General features: G+C 37.9%; 2 pseudogenes; both read right to left on the minus strand.

Moving 5' to 3' along the window:
* Positions 1–1,965, minus strand: LOC118242342 (tudor domain-containing 6-like; annotated as a pseudogene).
* Positions 1,966–4,612: 2,647 nt separating this feature from the next.
* On the minus strand, positions 4,613–6,721 carry LOC113567535 (tudor domain-containing 6-like; annotated as a pseudogene).
* Between the last annotated feature and the right edge of the window lie 11,222 nt (positions 6,722–17,943).

Here is a 17,943-nt window from a genome sequence, read left to right on the forward strand (position 1 = left end):
TCAATGTATCCAAACCACTTGGAATGTCGCAGCTGCTTTTAATAACAGTTGGACTCCTGGTTTCAAAGAACCGTTTTTTGAAGTCACACTGATTGGTATGGCTCACAGCAGTTTCTGATTGTGACTTTTCATTAAGTCAGTGTAAATCTGCTTCATTTTGTGATACCTTCTGAAAAATCATATAGCTATTTCCATGAGGAATACCGTTGTGAATTTAATTTGAAATCTCTCTCTCTTTCTTGCATCCATCTGGGCTTGTATTTTTTCCACAGACTTCAGAGATGGAACAATTCCAGTAATCTCTCATGAAGTCATTTATAAGACCTATTTCAGACTCAACTTAAACATTAAACCAAAGACAGCTGGGGTGGTCTGAGGATACCTTCACATTTTGAACAATAATTGTAAGAGGCTTATCATCATCATCATTCCAGAATCCATCTGCAGGAGTAAATCCTTCCAACTCACATAGAAATGCCTGAGGTGGAGTTTCCAATGGCCTAAGGTATACTTTGACTGAAGTTTGGTCAGTTTCATTTCCACAATCTACAAAAAAGTAATGACAAGGAGATGGTAGCTGTATTAAGAACCTGGGCACAGTACCATACCTTGTCATCTGAGAAAAGCGCTATACAAGGGTCTCCGGGGCTCCAATGATCTATCTAAAGCAAATTTGTTTGCTTAGATTTTCCAATTTCTTGAGCAATCACAGATATTTTGTCAAGCTTTTCTGAGTCCACATACTGGCACCCGAAATAATTAGGTCCTGTAATAGATATGCCTCTATTGGCTTCTTGTACTCTTTTGAATGGACATGTTGTAAGCAGAATTGGTGAGATGGTGCAAAAATGTACTTCAAGAGTACACTCTATTTTTATTTTCTCTTCCAACATTATGCCCTGATTCTCAACACTAACCTGCCAAACAGATGCACTCTCCCTGATTGCAAAGCAGTTTTTTCTGTCCATTTGTAACAGGTGGCATTTTTTAATTTTTCTGTTTGTTCTTTTGTCCATTCTCTTTTTCTCTCACCATGATCTACAAAAAGAGAACAGTGAAAGCTGTACCTGGGGAACTTGAGAAAATGATTAACGAAGGCTTATTAACGTTATATCAGTCTCATTTTTAAATTAGTTCATATCTTGTGCAGTGTCCGAATACCATTGTTTCAAATATACACTGCCTGGCCAAAAAAAAGGTCACACACACTAATATTTTATTGGACCACCTTTAGCTTTTATTATGACATGCAATCGCTGTGGCATAATTTCCACAAGCTTCTGCAATGTCACAACATTTATTTTTGTCCAGAGTTGCATTAATTTTTCCCCAAGATCTTGTATTGATGATGGGAGATTTGGACCACTGCGCAGAGTCTTCTCCAGCACATCTCAAAGATTCTCACTAGAGTTCAGGTCTGGACTCTGTGGTGCCCAATCCATGTGTGAAAATGATGTCTCATGCTCCGTGAACCACTCTTTCACAATTTGAGCCTGATGAATCCTGGCATTGTCATATTGGAATATGCCCATGCCATCAGGGAAGATAAAATCCATTGATGGAATAACCTTGTCGTTCAGTATATTCAGGTAGTCATCTGACCTCATTCTTTGGGCACATAACATTGCTGAACCTAGACCTGACCACCTGCAGCAACCCCAGATCATAGCACTGCCCCAACAGGCTTGTTTGGTAGGCGCTAGGCATGATGGGTTCATCACTTCAGTCGCCACTCTTCTTACACTGATGCGCTCATCACTCTGGAATAGTGTAAATCTGGACTCATCAGACCACATGACCTTCTTCTATTGTTCCAGGGTCCAATCTTTATGCTCACTAGCAAATTTTTTTTTTTGCCTCACTGACAAGTGGTTTTCTTAAGGCTATACAGCTGTTTAGTCCCAATCCCTTGAGTTCCCTTCTCATTGTGCATGTGGAAATGCTCTTACTTTCACTATTAAACATAACCGAGTTCTACTGTTCTTTTTCTACGATTTGATCTCACCGCACGTTTAAGTGATTACATCTCCCGATCATTCAAGATTTTTTTCTGACCACATTCCTTCCTCAAAGATGTTTCCCCACTGTCCTTCCACTTTTTAATAATGCGTTAGACAGTTCTTAACCCAATTTTAATAGTTTCAGTAATCTCCTTAGATGTTTTCTCTGCTTGATGCATGCCAATAATTTGACCCTTCTGAAACAGATTAACATCTTTTCCATGACCACAGGATGTGTCTTTCGACATGGTTGTTTAACAAATGAGAAGCTACTTACTGCATCAGTTAGGTTTAAATAACTTGTTGCCAGCTGAAACATAATCATCCATGCAGTAATTATTATGAGAAGATCTTACCTATTTGCTTAGTTAAATCCAGGTGGTGACCTTTTTTTTAGGCCAGGCAGTGTATTTGCAATGACAAAGAACTTGTTGAATAAATTGGAAGTTTATTGAACAATGAGTAAACACATTATTGACGTTGTGAAAGGGCTATAGCCTACTATGACGGACTTGGCTCAGGCACACAGAATGCCTAACGAGTGATAACTGAGTTAGGAAAGAAAGGGGGAAAATAATAATAATATAATAATAATAACCCAACTACAAAGACAATAACTGGGATCAGAGGACTGTTTAGCTAGGGTGTTAACTAGGACTAGCCTATCCCAGAACAGAGCTGGCGGTGAACGTCACTACCGTGGACTGTCACTACCGGAGGATTGCCTAAAAGAGGAGAAGATTCCCATTCCTATTATTTTATTGACTAACGAGGGCAGGACATATTAACCTGAACAGGATTATCTCGAGGAAATGCAACTTGATATAGACACCTTGAGATAGCATATGAATGGAACGAATGTAGTTTTTACGTCACTTTCCCAGGACAATCGTCAATTTGACCGATCCATCCATGCAAAAGGGATCACTGAGGTTTAGGTGTGGCTGTGGTAGGCTGGAAATACACCTGATCCTGAATATTCCAGTGTGCTGCTAATGACCCCGTACCAAAGGTTGTCCCGAATCTGTGAGTCTGAGCTTCATCGAGAGTAAAGAGTTGAGATGAATGGTTCCTTGACTTCGCTGGTGTCAAAGCGAGAGTGCATACTGGATGTAGTTTGTAGAAACCTAAAGGTGAGCTAATTAGTACCAATTACTATTGGCAGAAAAAAAGATTAATTCTAACTTTAACGATGTAAAACAAAAATGCGACTATCTTGAAGGAATAGTGGAAAACAAATTAATCTGCTTAAGACAAACTAACACAAACTAACACCTAAAACTCCTTATTCTTAACTTCTTATGTGTTCCACTCCTTAACTCTTTGTTCCTGAGTGTTGGTATTTATATCCCTTACTCGGGGAGGGGATAAATCGTTCTCAGGTTCACTTATGCATATTCATGCCTCTTTGTCTCATCTCCAGCTTTGGCGGGTAAAATAAAAAAGAAAAGAACTTTAATCAAAAAGAATAGAAAGAAGGGGAATAAAACAAATAGGTGATGTTATTTGGTTATGAGACATATGTTTTTAACTAAAACAGGTGGGATCAGTTACCTTAATCCATCTGAGCCATTTGGTCCACATCTTTAGATAAGAGTGTAGACATTCTGATAATGAAGTATTAAAAAGAACACAATTATATACAATTGTATACAAAAGCACACAATTATATACAAATGTATTAGAATTATATACAACTGTACACAATTATATACAACTGTAATCAACTGTTTTTAAGTATACAACTTAAAACAGTTGATTACTAAGGGAGATAGAAGTCTGCATCCATTGTCCATACAATCCATCTTAAATATCACCTTGTTAAAAGAAAGGGAAAACACAAATGGAGAAATTAAAAATCATCTTCCATACATGATCCGGGTCTCGTTGTGATCCTTGCGGGAAGACCTTTCACAAGGTGAACATTAAATTCCAGTATTCTTTCAGGAACATGTTCTTTTATAAGTTTCCCTTGATCCAAGTATTCCAGTTTGTGAATCATCCACATTAGGTGTTTTATGACATTGTTGCCCCCCATTTCAGGGCTGGGGTCATAAAGTTTGGGCCATGTGTCCTGGCAGGATAATAAACCTTTACAAAGTGGTGTGGAGACCTGATAAGTGAAAGAAGTAGCCCTTTAGCGGAGCAAAAGGTGTTCTAGTATTTGTCAAACAAAGCCTCTCAGAGTGGGTGTGATGAGGTGTCCCAGGGGTGAAGGTCCAGTCCACACGACAGGGATTGGTAATCCAGAGCATCTTTATAAGGGGACTTTCTGTGAGAGGTGTTGGGGAACCTTAGATTTAATTGCAAGAGCAGGCTGTGATGTCCACTTCACAGTGCATGTACCATCAGGGGCATAATTTTCAAACCAGCCATCAAGCTCATTGGATACCTGTAATGTTACATTGAAAAGTCTAAACTCAACAGCCTGCAATGGGATGGACATGGCTGCAGTGGACTGAGTAGGGAAAGGTAACACATCATATTCTTCTAAAGTAAGGACATCACCATAATCTACAAAGTACACAGTAATTATTGGATTTTTAGATTCGATCTGTCCTCTGTGCCACTGGCCATAATTGTATCTTTCAAGACACATCATATGAGGTGAAAATGGATATCTGGTACTTGTGCCATCCCACAAAACATTTGAATGCCTTCTGTCAGTTTTTTGACCATGGCAGCATTCTATTCAAGTTGACCGTAGAAGTGGTCCACACCTTTAACACATTATCCAAATTTCTCTTTTGTAACTACCTTGATACTGGGTATTGAGATAACACATGTTATTCACAACACTGGATGTTTCAATGGTGAGTTGCTCAGTACTTTTTGAGCCAGCAAAGTGAATGAATTCTGAGATGGTGATTCAATATCTACCATATTGACCACTGTACCTTCGGAGTCATATGTAACTGCACATATAGTGCATTTCAAAGCAATGTTGCAGAAACATTTGGGGGAGGTTAACCCCAAGAACTCTGAGAGGAAGTCATCATTCAGAGCTTTACTTTTAGGATTTGGAGAGTTCAACCTGTTGAACAAGCTGCACTGGAAAGCTTTGGACTTCAACTTGAGAAATACTGAATCAATAGGCCACAAATTTTGCAATCTCTCTACCAACTGTTGCCAATAATCAATAAGACGCACATTAACATGGGAGGTCAGGTGATGACGTACTATTTATGCCATGTACCACATCCTATTAGCTGGATGACATGCTACACAAACTGATCCTATGGGCAGCCAGAACTGGCTCTATGAATAGTATCTTTGGATATCATGCATTAATATCATTAGACTTGATACACTACCTGCCAACTGGCATCAAAATTTCTGGTGGCTTTCCACATATGAAACATTAACTTCAGCTACAGTTCCGATTGTACACAAATGTTCATCAAGAAGATGCGCTGCTTCAGATTGCACTCTTCTATAAATCTTTTCTCCAGCTTTATCAGGCACAAACATATAATTATCTTGTATACAAAAACTGTTGTTAATGTTTAAATTGTCATTTCCAAAGAGTGGGACATAGGCCTATATACTATCTTTAGACAAGTTCTGCTGCTCAAATGTTCCAACAAATACTTGATTCAACAAAAATGATTTCAGTCTCTCTATCCGGACAGACCTGCTGTCCAGACACTGCTTTTGTCCATTACACCATACAGGCAACATGCGTAAGTGACAACAGGTAGTCTGAAGAACTTTGCAGACAATGGTCTGATATTTTCTTCTCTGACAAAATCCTCAATTCCACAATCAACAGGAAATACCTTTACAATATAAGACGCGATGTTTTGCTGCAGAACAGATCGATAAGACTTGCCATCAGTCCCTTTGTTGGCACACGGAGACCCATCACAGTGGCCTTGCCATTACAGTAGCAGATGTGCAGTCTGCAGAAAACTCTCATTGGATGAAGTACTTGTGTGACTTCTACAGTTTCAATGGTTCCAGGCAGCAATTTTGTGTACAAATATTGGTGCAATTTCTCAGCATTACTGTTGACTGAATTCTCAGTTTAATATGTCAGTGTAAAACCAGATCTTGTAAGTGAAGCAATGTTTCTCTGCAACTGCAGATAATCAGTCACAAGGACTTTAAACTTCTCAGCTGGTATTCTTTTAGCAAGTCCTAATTCATACATTTGCTTGAATACACAGTGAATATTAGGAAGGCTTACTCTTTAAGGCATCATCACATCTTGAACTCATCCAGAGATAGTTGTAGAACACAGAGACTTGGGAAATTCAAAGGCAGTTGGAGACCATCTGTTTTCAAGAGACACGCTGACACGCTGGACATGATAAACAATTCTATCAAGGATGGCAGACTGAAAAAGCTGCTTTTACCCCATGCCAAAATACTGTTTGATGCCCAAAGGATTCTACCATCATCTATTAGGAAAATACTGCTTGTATCCCAACATCTTGATAGTGTCCTTGATTGGTGCAAGATTACATTTTCTTCAGCAAGACATCGATCACTAGAGCCACCTTCAAAATCACAATCTATGTATTTAGGGTTCTGAATTAATTTTTTCATTTGCCCATATATTTCCTTATCAGTTGTCCAGGGTTGAAATTTCCTCCAAAGACCACTAAGCCACATTTCCGATGCAAATTTACCCTTGTGATGTGAAAGTAACATTTGATCCCGCTCTTGGCAGCACATTAATTAAAAACATTTTTTTGTGCAAAAAGTAAGTGCCAGGAAGAATCTGGGGAGGATTAAAAAAAGAGAGATCACATTATTTAAAATGCATTCCATGGAAAATTAGTAATTTGATACCTAATCAGATTAGCTATATTTATGTATTATTTCCCATTATAATCTTCTCTTCTTTTTAACTAGATCTATCTATGAAAATAGGACACTTGGCCTTGGGTCTTAAATTGTGGGTACGTTTTTGAAGAAAGGGAGTTCAAATATTTCTAAAAACATGTCCTTACTGAAAAATTGAATAAATAAAATGAATGTTTTGAAGACAATTAGTAAGAATGAGAATTACTGGAACTGTCGGAAACTCTGAACAATTTAGTTTATAAGACGTGATAACCTAATATGTAGCCTAACTCACTCAGAGCGGTTAAAGGGAGCTAGAGGCTTTATTTAAAACTCTGGCGCTACTCAGAGTCATCTCATCGAGCTGATTAAGGTCTCAGCATCAGTATTTGTTTTGGATTCTAGACAGATCTCACTATAAGATTAAACAAAGCATAAGCCTACTCTACATTTGGATGAACTCTACAAAATATTTTAATAAACGGTCTCACTCACCCATTTGTATCCATATAGCCAGGCCAAAGTTTCACTAGCAAAACGCATCTGAAAACCATGTCAGCCTTCACAGTTTATAAGCACCATAACATACAAGACCCGCTACCACTTTGATTACGTCAGCAGTGCGCGGTAAATCCCATGTCACTACGGAAACTCGCAGTGCCGAATCGTTTTAATTCTCTCCATAAGCGCTGTCGAATGGGCGGTTAGAAGGAGTCTAAGCATTCAAGGCGTCGAAGGGCTGAGAGCAGAATTGGGACTGACAGTGCTGTCCAGACACTGCCTTTGTCCATTATACCATACAGGGAACATGCGTAAGTGACAACAGGTAGTCTGAAGAACTTTGCAGACAATGGTCTGATTTTTTTTTTCTCTGACAAAATCCCAAATTCCACAATCAACAGGAAATACCTTTACAATAACAGACACGATATTTTGCTGCAGAACAGATAGATAAGGCTTGCCATCATGTCGCTGCCTTATTTTCCCACCACGCTAGGTTTAACAAAAGCTTGTTATTATTGTGTCCCTATAACGACACGAATAACTCGGACAAATTTGTGGATGCCTTTCTGATAACACGAGTTGTGGCAGTTTATGATAATGGAAAGTCTTTTATCGTAATATATTACAAAACTGAAGACGTATGATCAACGTTACATTGCACTGAAATGAAATTCAGTACTACTATTTTGGTTTAGAGCAGAGATGGCTCTTTAGATTGTGAATTGTCTGGGGAGCTATTCTTTTGCCTGTAGGTATCAACAAACCAAAACTGCAGTTCAACATTGGCCTTCATTTGTTTAAAGATATGCTGCAGTTTTGGCCTCTTCTTTGCTTACTTCTTTGCGGTTACACCAGAGCGCCATTTGATGTCAGTATACTGCAGAACAAGTAAACTTGGAAGTGTGTTTGAGTTCTTGGACGAATTTACAAATGATTTGTCATATATTCTGACAGGAAGTATTGTGTACTGCGGCAGAAAACGTTAGGTACGTTTTTCAGCTTTTGTGTGTGATGTGCCAGCTCATATGTGAAATGGTTTATTCTGGGTGTGAGAGTACTCAGCCTGGTGTGTGGAAGAACAAGAACAAGCTGATTTGGCAGCTGTATTTGGTGAACATCACCTAGAACAAAAATCTAGGTCTCCCTCTGTTAGTTGGTTTGGTGCCTGGTGCCTTGTACAGTTCTTAGACTCCTGTTGAGTTTGCACACAAAACAAGAGACCCGACTAAGGTGGACTGGTGGAAAGCCACTAAGCTAACACAATGCATGTTGTACTCTGGCTCTGTTGTCCTCGAAGATTGTCTTACACAGAGCTATATGACCATTTAATATTTGAGCCCTTGCAATGAAACATGTCCATACATGTCCTTTAGAAATCATTATTACAAGTTTTATTTTTAAATGCCCACATGAATGAAGATAAATCTAATTAACGCATAATGAAAATGAAAATGAAAAACTAAAATAACTGATAATACAAAAATGGTAAATGGCTGATATATGTGGGGGGTTTTTTGTTGCTGATGCCAGTTCACTGCTGTCCTGGCAGTACTAAATTAAGGGTACATTTTGCCCATGATTTGCTTGTTTGTTTTGGAAGCTGTGTTGAAGTGATAAAATTGTGTTCAATGTACACCAGTTGAATTGTGATCAATGTACACCATCCACTTAGTGGATGAGTAGACTTTTTTGGTCTACTAGACAATTTGTCAGGGTTTCCTTTTGTGAATCATTTATCTCATATTAAATGTTTCATACCCAAACCACGCCTATTGCAGCAAGCTATAAAAAGACTGTCTGAAATGAGATCAGCTGTGGTGGAATGCCTCATAGGCTACTATTGTAGGTTTACATTACCCTCTCACTTTTGTCATACTGAGCAATTCAGAAAGACAAGGACCAGAAATTTGTGTTTATCTACTGAGACTGGTACTAATTTTAAGGATGTCACAGGTGAGATTAGTGTAATCAAGGATATCATTAAGGAAAAAACATTTTTGTTAATTCCATTCACCCTCATTCATTGAGAACATGCTTGTGGGCATGCAAGTGTTCAAATAGTATAAGGGTATAATAGTATAATAGCTAAAACAACTACAATTAAACAATCCACATGTAACATGCTACTTAAGTAAATATAAATAAAAATCTGTGATCAAAATAATTCCTCTTTTGTTTATGTCATTACATCCATGTTTGGGTAAGTCCTAAATGGCACCCTAAACCTTGCTGTCCACAGTTTTGGTAAAAGGCCACTTCTGAGCTCACATCATTGCAGTCCTTGACGAATGACACAGTAAGTGCATATAGGGGGCATTTGTGAGCACTTTAATAACCAAGAAGAGAAATGGGACACCCTCTTTGTGATCGTCACACACATGCACATTTGTGGACTACAGGACTGCAAGTGTAGTATTTGGGACTGGGTTATGGTCTTCTGTTGTCTGCATCCCAAGCGCACTCTCTGGCAGTTGGCAAAAAGTGTGCATTAGACCTATTATGGCCTAGATAAAACCAGAATTAGACAGGCCTCCGGCCTTGTGGACTCTCTCGGGAACATGCGAGTCTGAATTTGCAACTGTGGAGAAGACTGGAGATTTGGATTGGGTGAAATATTAGCCTGCTGTAATGAAATTGTCTCCTGTTTTCCACACTACATAGGGAAAGCAAAAGGTAAGATGTAAAAACAGATATCTGTGAAACAAATTGAAACTGTCAGGGATGGAATCAGGCGCCAACATCTGTTGTTTGAGCATCTCTTGGCTTTCTTAAGTAATTATAAATGGATATAGGCTATATAATTTCCTCTATGAAAAAAGACTGTTAACCTAACGAATATAATGTGTAACCTAACACTTGTGAGCAAGGTCCTATTGCAATGGAGGAAAAATTGATTACTGCACATCAGTGTCAGTTTTAGACCAGTAGCCTTCATCCACAGCAATGGAGAGCCCTGCTCTTCGCTTACTTGCTTTAGCCTATAAATGGCTTGGTAATTATCTGATGTGTTAGAGCACATGTACATGAAATCTGGGACCATATATCACAAGGACTGAGACTGGGAATTGTCACTGTGGAATAGCGATAAGAGGGATCTCTAAAAAGGACCTGGAGAGAAGTGTCAGAAATAGCCAAAGTTACAAGTTTGTGTGTTTGTATGTGTAACAGAAAATCACACCCTTCAGGATCTGTGATCAACAGAAGTAATCTATGCATTTGTCTGCTTCCACCTTTTTTCTGCACAAAAGTGTTGAAACATGGGCATCTAGTATGCGCTGTTGTACACGCTGGATAAGGTTGTCTAACAGAGCGGTTGTCCAGCAGATGGCACTGTATGTCTTATGTAGAATTGATGTAGTTGTAGTTTAGATGACTAAAACACACACATACAAAAAAAAACAAACAAAAAAAAACAGTTGACATTTATGCTTGCCAATAAATATATATTTATTAATATAAGTGCTTGCTATTTATAGATAATTGTAAAATTTTTAACTAATCAACTCCAAAAATTTCTTACCATTGGTTAAAAACTATAGCTTTGCAAGTTTTTCTCCTGCTTGCATATACACCTATACCAAAGTCTAAGATATTCAGAGTACGAGCTGTTGTGCTCACACACAACTAATGAAAACATATTAATGTTGTCGGTTCAAATCATGGAAAATTAATAATTATGTTAACTCTTTTGCTCTCATCTCTTCAGTAACCCGTAGACCACTGTGTGAATCAAATTTAGATTATTTTAGAGAACTAGCATGAACAGAAATAGCAACTTTTGTCACTTTCACCTGTAGGTTCTCATTTACCTTTAGCATTATAAGTTGTATTGTTTTTGAAATGCAATACTCAATGCCATCACAGCATCTAGGTGTTTATTTAAATATCTCTCCTGTTTAATGTTTATGAACTGTTTCTGAAGAAAGAGGAGACACTTCTTGTATACTTGGCAAGTTTATTGAGTGGAAAGTGCCTCTTCTTTTATGCTGTTTTCTGGGCCTACTCCTCCCAAACAGGCATCTTATTAAGGTTACAAAAGAACAAATGCTTAATTATACACAAGGAGAGGTCCTTGTGTCTTATGCATTTGAATCTGAAGTGATACTAATGGGAAGGGAATACATAATGCTTTGTTTACCAGAGCATCATTCTCTCTGTGTTCCTGTGGTATTTTTATAATCGCATTCCTTTGCAAGGGGCTCTACACTGTGTCAACAATTATTAGGCTAGTTGTATTTTTGTGGATTCATTTTATTATTGAACAACTACAGTGCTCTCTGTCAATCCAAAATGTTCATAAACTACAAACTGAAATATTTAAGAAAGTAAAAGTGAGGTTTTGGCTTTCTTAAGAGAATATCTGTGTGTGCATAATTATTGGGCAACTATTACTGTGCAGAATTATTACGCAACTAAATTAAAAACGGACATTTTCCCATCTCACTTGTTTTATTTTCATCTGTTAAAGTGAGAATAATAAACAACTCAAAATGTATAAATAAACATTTGTACCAATATAGCCACCCTTCTTTTCAATAACAGTCATAAGCCTTCTTTATGAGTCTGTCAGTTTCTTAATCTGTTGACGATCAACTTTTTGTACTGCAGCAACCACAGCTTCCAAGACACTGTTCAGAGAGCTGTACTGTTTTCCTACACCGTAAATCTCCTGTTTAAGAAGGGCTCACAAGTCCTCAATAGGGTTAGTAATACCAGCCCATAGCAGTACCCCACCTCCACCTTGCTGTCTCTGAGTTGAAATGGAGCTCTGTGCTGATCCATTACTGATCCAGCCACTCTCATATCATCGGTCCATAAAGCCTTTCAAAAATCTGTCTTCAGATATTTCTTGGCCCAGTCTGGACATTTCACCTTATGTGTCTTATTCTGTGGTCGCTGGGTTTTAGCCTTACTTACCCTGGCCATGTCTCTGAGTACTGAATACCTTGTACTTCTGGGCACTCCAGCTAGGTTGCAGTTCAGGAATATGACAGCACTGGAGGATAATGGCTTCCTGGATGCTTCACGTTTGATTCTTCTCAAATCTTTGGCAGTTAATTTGCATCTTTTTTCTCAACATGTTTCTTGCGACTCTGTTGACTATTTGGAACAAAACGTTCGAGATAGTTCTGTACTCAAGCCCCAATATCTTAGCAATTTTAAGAGTACTGCATCCCTTTGAAAGACTTTTTACAATTTCTGAATTTTCAGAATCAGTTAAATCTCTTTTTTGGCCCATTGTGCCCAAGGAAAAAAAGATGCCTAATAATTATGCACACCTTGATATGTGGTGTTGATCTCCTTAGGCTACACCCTCCCTTGGTACACAAATACACATCATCTGATATGCGTAAATCCAATAAGCATTCAAGTTTATACAGTTTGGAGTTTGAAAATATGCATAAAAATGATATGGCCATTATAAGACTTTTATAGTACAAATATGATTTCCCACAGGACATTAAATAGATGTTTGGAGAGAAAAAATATAAGCTGCCACTGGTGAAAGTGGTCAATTTACATTTATATATTGTATTGGGAGATCTAAATTTGACCTAAAGGTGAATTTAGGTAGGGTTTTGTATTTTTATGTTAAAATGAGAACACTTTAAAAATGTTTTTAATCCCTTCATTTGACGCCATGATAAAATATAATTACAAACGCCATCAAAACACATTTGACAGATTTTCCCAGTGGACATCTGCATGTAGGTCTAGACTACTCCTAATAATTAAAATGACCAAATTTACGAAACACTAAAATATTATTTTAAAAATTCTGATAGAGTACTGTGATATGACAAATTGCCGACACATTCATTGCTTTTGTGTCACGAAACTCATACTTTTCCCCGGTCTCAGTCACCGCTTTAGTAGTTATCCTCCTCACCTGGAACTTGTTTTTGCCATTTATTTAGTTTCCCTCAGGTTCCTAAGTCTAGCGCTTCGCTTTCACGGTACTGAAAGCCGAGAGCTAGGATGACGGTACAAAGCTTCCTGAGATTCTCACGCTACTACCGTCTTTAGTTTCGGTTTGTTCGCTTAAATAAAGCTTTGTTTGCTCTCCACTCTCGCATCGCTCCTGCCTCGGAAATGTCACAATTTGCTACTTATCCCTCTTAAAATCTGTCATTTTATCTGTTTTATCACTGACAAACCAGAAAGAAACGTACTTTAATAATTAGTTTAAAAGTGGGCTCAATATACAGTAAAATAATAACTAAATAATAACTAAATCATACTTTAAGAGTTGTTTTAAAAGAGGGTGCATCATAGTCTTAGAGAACATTTGCAGAAGCAAAACAATGGCTAGCCAGATGAAAGCAAAAGAAAAAGGTAGTCTAACAAATGCAACAGCTGATCTAAGTCATGGCGTCCAGCATGCATGCTCCATGTTGTGAGATTCTTTCAACTGGAAAACGTTTTACGCCATTATAAAGACTGAGGTTGGTTACCTTTAACACATTCTTATCTTATTCGTGGAGCTGATACATTCCCAGATTCACTTTAACAGATTCATAGCCACCCCATGGAGTTTTCAAAAATATAACTTCAGATTTTGTCGTAGAAAATTCAATTACCATCAAAGCAACTGCGTGACATGTTTATATGGTATATAGCGTGTTAATAAAGTTCTTTAATTGCGTGCTCACTTCTTTGCGTAAAAACACTTTCTAAGATAACACAAAATACACAAGTCTTTAGTTACCTCAAAATGCACGTTACTGACGTAAAGGTGTACTTGAATAGAGCATTAGACCCACCTTTTCTATTTTTTATTGATTTCTATTAGCCATTGCAGCGCCATTGTCTTGGAGTGACAGCAATTCTTACCAATGTATAAAGGGGGAAGGGGAGGGGTGTGATTATCAGTTACTTCCCAAGTGTTTCCAGGGCAAGCGGCATGATTGGCAGCTGTTTCATCAAATAGAGGATGCTTAAACGAAAACGTAGACCCCTCACTCTGCCTTATTAGGCAAGGTTGCATACTGTCAACCTTGCTTCAGCGTTGTTAGCATAGCGCATGGGTTTGACGCTGTTTGGCGAAACTTGTACAACCATAAGAATGATTTGATCGCCAATACTTTTGGACATTATGGAAAGGAAGAAGCTTATTTTAGCTGAGGTTTATATGGAGTTGTTTGGGTGCTGCTAGCATGGACTAGCTTGGCTGCTAGCATGGACTAGCTTTGATGTTCCATTCACTGCTGGAAAAATCCGTAATCCTGCTACAAAATGTAAGTATAAATAAGAAAGTATACTATTTATTTACAATATTACAGCATTTACAGTATTTTCCCCAGCATTTACAGTATTAGCTACAGTATTTTCCCCTAATAACAATGATGCTATGAAGCTAATATTGATGTGGAACTTACTAAAGTAACTTACAGTGATGTTTTAGCAAAAAGAAACAGGCAAACTTGATGTATAGTGACTGATGACTTTGTGGACATTTGGAAAGGTTTTTGGACACTTTGGAGATGTCTAGGACACCTAGTGGAAAATACTGTATAGCTACTTAGTCATTTCATGTATATGCTCAAAACCGTTCAATTTATTAGACAAGATCCTGGTGAATCAGGAAATGTAGAGAATGAGTGAAACTAAATCTTCAGCATCAAAAGACACACTATACACCCAAAAAATCAAAGGCATTTTATTATATATTTTATTATTATTAAATATTTTCTTCTGTATTAGATGAGCTCAAATGGAACCTAAATGATGGACAAATAAGCCTGGATGTGAATGGATGTCTTGTCCCAAGTGTCTACTTTAATTTGAATCCTGAATGATCATTGTGCTATGTGTACAATTTCAGATATCTAGTGTTAAAGTGAACAAGTACAAATCGTTAAAGAATTATCTTAAAACTGCAGTTGCAGTAACTATAGTGTTATCATAACCACATTCAGTAGCTTGTAACATTATTTAAGTTGTTTTTAAAGGAATTACGAGTATCTTAAATGAGAAGATGGCACATCCTTTTAAGTTGTCAGCATGTTTTATTACAATTATTTGGATGTGAAATTATGTTTTGGACATACTGATGTCAGTGTTTCTATGTGCTACTTAAATCCAGCCAATTTTGTAGTTCTGTTTTTATTACACTAGTTAACAAAAGATTTTACCATGAAAAAAAACCCACCTGTGTATTATTGCATACTGAATCCAAATTTATTTTCAAAATTTCTCCATCATCCATATTTCTTGTTCTTGTTCTTGTTGCTCATGCAGCTGCCTAATGCTGGAAACTGAAAAGGGATGTTTCTGAAGCCAAATATAGGAGAAAATCATAAACGTACATTTTAGAAGTATGTTTGTGCATGCCTTAAGTGTAATAACAGCCTTATTAATGCATAAATAATATACTTTTTGTAAAATGTAAATGCAAAAACCATGACTAATGTAATGCTCTGAGCATGTGCAGAGATAAAATCCCTCGCAGTAAGGTGATAGCAGCTTTATTAGAGAACACAGGAATTCCACAGATGTAATCCAAAGTACAAGCCAAGGTAGTAAATCCAAAAAAGCTGTCCACGAAGCAACCAAACAGACAGGGTAATCAAAAAGAAAATGCAGAAATCCAAATAACCAGGGAAACAGACACAATAACAACTACTCAGAAACATAACCAAGTTGACAAGACTTCACAAAAACAAACTGAACACACAGGGCTTATATACACAGAGTAACAAGGGAAAACAAGATACAGGTGATTACAATAACAGGTGGAGATACTAACCAGGTTGCAGAACCGACACAAACCAAAACAAGGAAGTACAAGGAAACAAAACCTGGAAGTAACTAAACAGAGGTGTTGCCATGAGAACTGTGATGCTAGGGCGGGGCAAACATGGCACCTAATAGAAAAATTATTTTTTAAATATATTCAAATTCAGCATAAAACTACTATAAGGTCCAACTATTTCATATATATATATATATATATATATATATATATATATATACATATATATATATATATATATATATATATATATATATATACATATACATATACACACACATACACATTTTGTTGCCCAGTGTTATTAAATGAGATTAAGTAACTTGCTTCTTGAGTGGTCTTTTGCTAAGTACTTTCTTACTTACTTAGTTAAAGGCCTTGCACAGTTGTTTGTTAAAAACTTTGAAAAATAAATATTTCCACAAAGAATGTTATAAATCTTTCCCCTAAAAAGGGGTGTTTTGAATTTTCCTTTTTTCTCCGATGTCTTTTACTACTCTGCTGACAGCCTCAGTGTCAAACGTAACAGGTTTTGACTAAGTACAGTGGGAGATAAATGTGGGAAAGTCAATGACTATTGGCAGTTTCAAAAATGTCAGTGTGTCGTATAATACAACATTATAAAAATACATTTGTAGCTGAGCTAAATTACATAAAATTAGCAAATGTTAGCCTGCATATTTTCAAGTTTCAAGTTTGGTTTATTTGTCACATATATAGTCATACACAGTATAACTCGCAGTGAAATGGTTTGAGAGTTCTCTGTCCAGACTGAGGAAAAAAAAACAAAAAACGGGGTGCATAGAGAAATATATATCTATATATATACAAAATATATTAACAATCTATGTACAATATATGTATATTATGTTTATATACACAATGTATGTATGGATATGTATATATGTATGTACACAATGTACAGTTCCATCTTACAATTGAACATATTTACAATTACATGTTACATGGTGTTGGTGGTCCCCACAGTTTATCAGTTTCCCTGATTCAGGGCCCGAATGGCCTGTGGGAAGAAGCTCCTTTTCAGTCTCTTTGTCTTGGTCTTCAGGGAGCGAAAGCGCTTCCCTGACCTCAACAGAGAGAAGAGCCTGTTTTTGGGATGGGTGGGGTCCTTCACAATTCTCCTGGCCTTGGTCTGGCACTGCTTGTATTAGATGGTCTGCAGGTCAGGAAGTTCCGTATGAGTGATGCGCTCTGCTGAACGCACCACCCGTTGGAGTGCTTGTCTGTCCTGCTTGGTGCTGTTCCCAAACCAGACTGTGATGTTCCCCGTGAGGATGCTCTCGATAGTGCAGGTGTAGAAGTTCCGCAGTACCTTGGAGGGCAGTCTGAAGTCTCTTAGGCGTCTGAGGTGGTAAAGACGCTGACAAGCCTTCTTTGTCAAGGAGTTGGTATGGCGGGACCAGGACAGGTCCTGTGAGATCTGAACACCAAGGTACCTGAAACTATCTACTCTCTCCACCGTGGTTCCACTGATCCTCACAGGTTGGTAGTGCCGCTCCTGCTTCTTGCTGCAATCCACGATTAGCTCCTTTGTCTTGCTGACGTTTAGGAGGAGATTATTTTCCTGGCACCACTTTTCCAGGTGTTTAATCTCCTCCAGGTAGGCATCATTGTCCAAGATCAGGCCCATGACGACGGTGTCGTCAGCAAACTTGACAATGATGGTGGAGCTGGAAGTGGCTGTGCAGTCGTAGGTGTACAGTGAGTAGAGCAGGGGGCTTAGGACACAACCCTGAGGAGCTCCAGTGCTGAGGGTGAAGGTGGATGAGACACAGTTGCCCAACTGTACTGATTGTGGTCTGTCTGTTAGGAATTTGGAGATACAGTCGCACAGGGATGTATGCAGTCCTAGATCCTCCAACTTAGTAGTGA

This window comes from Electrophorus electricus, chromosome 10, assembly GCF_041902795.1.
Source record: "Electrophorus electricus isolate QZ-2024a chromosome 10, ASM4190279v1, whole genome shotgun sequence".
NCBI lineage: Eukaryota > Metazoa > Chordata > Actinopteri > Gymnotiformes > Gymnotidae > Electrophorus > Electrophorus electricus.